We start from the raw sequence: 4,283 nt of genomic DNA on the forward strand, positions 1-4,283 counted from the left end.
ATATGCCTTATATGAACACACCACAATTTTTTTTATTACAAATCAAAAGTTAAAATCTTATAATAAAATAAAGCATACCCCTAAATAAATAATATAATAAGTTAAAAAAATATCCCAATTTTTAATATTTTTCCCATTTCTATAAATAAATAAAATAATAAAATAATCTGATCGAAAAGCTATAGTTTGGATTCTATACAGTTTCCGGCAATTGAAACTCTGGCAAACACATCCTCGGCAGAATATGAAGAGCCAAGATTTCATGTCCTGCAGGCGTTTCCACAACCCACAACCGCGGCGGCGTGGCCATCACATCCACCACTAAAATCCCTACGTCCTTTTCACACGCAACACACACTTTACCACCCCAAGCGGCAACGTACTCAGCCCCTTTCAGCCTCTTATCCTCCATAACCTCCGACCAGTCATCCCTATCGTTATTGTATCTTTTCAATATACCTCTTGATTCATCCACCACGTATATCGTCTCTTCATCCATCGATGTCGCCGGCCCTTTCCAACCACCTAACATCCCTTCCGCCATCGCCACCCACTCATCGGAATCCACATCGTAAACAAACCCTTGTTTTGCACAATCACCTTTCACGTTTACCATACAAAGTTTTCCTCTCCATCCGACGGCGTCGATGGCTTCTCTACAAAGCTTGGAATCTCTTAAAGATCGCATCTCTTCCCAAACCCCATCGGGATCTATTCGTTTTTTATGAGAAGATTCAATCTTTCGTAGCACCCATTTCTCCACCGACCGAGCAACCGTCTGTGTGTAGTGAGAACCAATTCCACTAGCCACGACCACCGTTCCTCGTGATGCTCCGACTGCGCACCACCGTCGTGGGGTTGAGAGTGGGGGACCGGACGACCAAGCATTGGATAGTGGGTTGAAGACGAGAGGGTGTGGTAGGGCAGGGAGGAGGTCTCCGGAAGTTCCGGCGAGGAGGACGAGGTTGCCGGAGACTGAGACGGACTGAACGGGTAAATTCCTGGATGTGAACGATGGATGACGGAGGGAAAGACGGTGGAGGAAGGGTGGTAGTGGTGGAGAATCGATAGTAATCCATTTAGAAGAGATCGGATCAAAGGAGGAGAGCCTAGGCATTTGGTTATCGCGGCTTCCACCCCCACAGCCGGCGGTGGCTTTTGGTAGAGAGAGAGTATAAAGTGATCGGTAAGGAGGGATGGAGGCGGAATAGATGAGGCGGCGCCATGACCGACAAACGGAATATAAAGCCGACTGAGGGATAAGAGAGATGCATAGCTGGGCTATATGATCTGGCAGCCCTGGTAGCAGAGAGTGATGGTCATCGTCGGAAAGTCTGCGGCGTTTGGAGGCGGGGTAAGTGGTGGCGCGTGAGGGATAGGTGGGATTTGCCATATAATACTGTAGTGGAGGCAAAAGGTATGTTGTGGATGAAAGCTTAAAAAGGAGTTGGTCCTTTAATATTTGTTTGTTTTTTGGTAAAATAGAATCAGATGACGTCAAAATTTTATAACTGAAAAATACTCTCTATATATTTAAAAGTATGTTCTAAAAGTTTATAAACAGCTAAAAAACTATGATTACCAAATATAATAACCGACTTTATACAACAATTGTTTTTTGTAAGATTATTAATCTATTACATAAACTCAATAACATAGAAAAATAAAATCTGCAATATATAAATTAAACAAAATAAACATTTTAATATATGATTTGCCAAAATTCAAAGACGAAGTATATAAAACAATGTGATTTTAGTATTTTTATCCAATGGCTTTTTGATATAATTTCTATAAAAGATATTTAAAAGACCAGGGTTTGAGGGGTCAGGGATATGAAAGGCAAAAGTTGAATCTTGAATATGGACAAAACCAGTTAACCAGGTATGTCCCCAGGATTTTCGTTTCCATGTAAATTAATTATTAAAAAAGTTTATTTTAATTATTCTCAATTTTTTTCTTTTTTTATTTAAAAAGAGCAAGTGTTTGCCGTCGAGGTCTTATATAATGCTTTATAATATTTTTTATTTTCTACTTTTTACCAGTTAACTTGTTTAAAACTTCACATGACTCTCATTTTCATATATGCATATATTTATTAAACACTTTAAATAGACTCATTTTAAATAACGTAATCGAAACTACCACTTCTAGTTATGTTATACTTCTCATTGCAAATTAATCATAAAAAATGATCAAAATACAATCAGCTATTTTGAATGAATATGGAAAACAGAATATAGTGTTTTTGTTAGAAAAGGGAGCAAAGTCAACAGTGATAATGGTTCACAAATTTTAGAAAGAAAAGTCAAAGAATGAAAGTAGAGTCAAAGTCAAATTATTCAAGGTAGTAACGACTTGAAGAAAAGACAAAGATAACAATTAAACTATAGATTGCATTCTACACGAACAACCAGTATAACTAGTTTCAAATTCAAATTGGAAATCTTTGACTTTATTAAATTCAAAAGGTTCAATAAATATCGATTGAAGGCAAACGGGCAACAAGCTGCGCCGCTAGCCCTTTTTGGATGGCAAAACCAATTCTTTTGAAAACTATATTTGTGGATCTAGGAGATATGACATTAGAATGCATGACCCGTTGGACTCTATTGAGGAGCTCCACCGCCTCTGGTGCGAGAAAACCAAATGTATCGAATGCAAAAGGTACAAACACATGTTGATTTTCTATACATGCATTCTCGTGCTTTACCACTTTGCACGCAGCGGCTTTCAAAGCGGCATGCCCAGCTGTGAAACCCCCGCTCCCCAAACCAACGAGAGGAGAGACCCCAGTAAGATCCACGCACGCATGTTTCCCTCCTATCCATCCAAAGACCAAAATGTCAGCCGGTCTAAGTGTAGACCGTCCATCCTGCGGGTCCGTCAAAAAGTTCACCGGTGCTTCTTTCTTCACAGAAATACCAGCACGCCGACAAGCATCAAAGAGAACATCCTGAACCACATCATGTCTGTACTTGAAACCAGGGAGCTCTCTACAATGAACCGCGTGTTCCCCAAAGTTATCCAAACATGCTTTGCGGCAAACTGGGTGTATCTCGTCAATTGAGAATATGGGAATCATGAGGCGGTAACGAAGGATAGTTCGGTACTCCACAGGAGACATATGCTGACCAAGACCATCAATAGGGATAGATTTTAACGTTTCTATCAAAAATGACATACAATTTATTAAACTAATATACATTTTAACGTTCATAAAATTTCATATTTGGGTATTATGATGTACTACAAAATGATTTTTGCAATGGTACAAAGGAAAAATAAAATATATTTTATGACAATATAAAGAAACGATATGGCATGTCTGATTTGTATTGATTTATATCGAATTGAGACAAATTTATAATATTTCTAAACCGAAAAATATGTCATGTAGGATTATGTCATATTGAGACAAATTTATATCATTTTCAGATTGAAAATTTTGAAGAGGTAAATGTAATCTATTTTAGACGATACCAACTGAACTTTCAGCTGGTTATTAAATTCGCTTCTATCTTCCATTGTAGGCGTAGCCAAAAAAAGAATTATTTTACCCCTTGAGGTTCATTTAGCTATCAAGTATTAACATGTGCAATTAACACCTCCGAAATTAACTAAACAGACGATGCCGTAGCCAATAGGTTACATTTGATCGAATTGATCGGTTATAAATAGAGGTGGGGCCAATAATATGAACTCACATAACGTGTCATGAACAAGATCACATGTGTCTTGGGACCTCAAAAAGAAAAAAAAAATCAAAGCTTTTTTGCATCACTTAAATTAGGGTTGCGTTAATTGGACCTTTTGGCCATCAATGTCCATAGGATGATGAATTGAAATAAATAGTAAATGCAAAAAGTTTGTTTAATGAATCCAGACATATATTCACTGTATTCATCATCAAACTCGCCTTTTTTCTTTCAATACACTTAATTTGTTCAAACCCGAGTTAATTTCACATTTAAAAACTAATTAACATTCTAGATTGGACAAACTTTTAGAGCTAATTTTAATGATGATGATAACAAAAACATTCATTGTATTCACCGACAATGGTCTCCAAGTTCAATGCACATGACTTTCCAGATTATCACCCATCCTTGTACGCTGTTGAGCAACTTTTATAAGGAATGCATAATCCCCCCTCTAATCCATGTGGAACATGATATCATGTATAGCATCCCAAGCACACATACCAAGATATTGTCCACTTTTGGCAACTAGTCATGTATGTTTTGTTATCTGTTATGTCATGTCCTATAAACGAGGAGTAA

General features: G+C 37.6%; 1 pseudogene; it reads right to left on the bottom strand.

Annotated features, from left to right (window-relative positions):
• On the bottom strand, positions 1-1,502 carry LOC145137825 (F-box/kelch-repeat protein SKIP25 pseudogene; annotated as a pseudogene).
• Between the last annotated feature and the right edge of the window lie 2,781 nt (positions 1,503-4,283).

Source organism: Lactuca virosa, chromosome 9, assembly GCF_052849685.1.
Source record: "Lactuca virosa cultivar CGN04683 chromosome 9, Lactuca_virosa_CGN04683_v6, whole genome shotgun sequence".
NCBI classification, from domain to species: domain Eukaryota; kingdom Viridiplantae; phylum Streptophyta; class Magnoliopsida; order Asterales; family Asteraceae; genus Lactuca; species Lactuca virosa.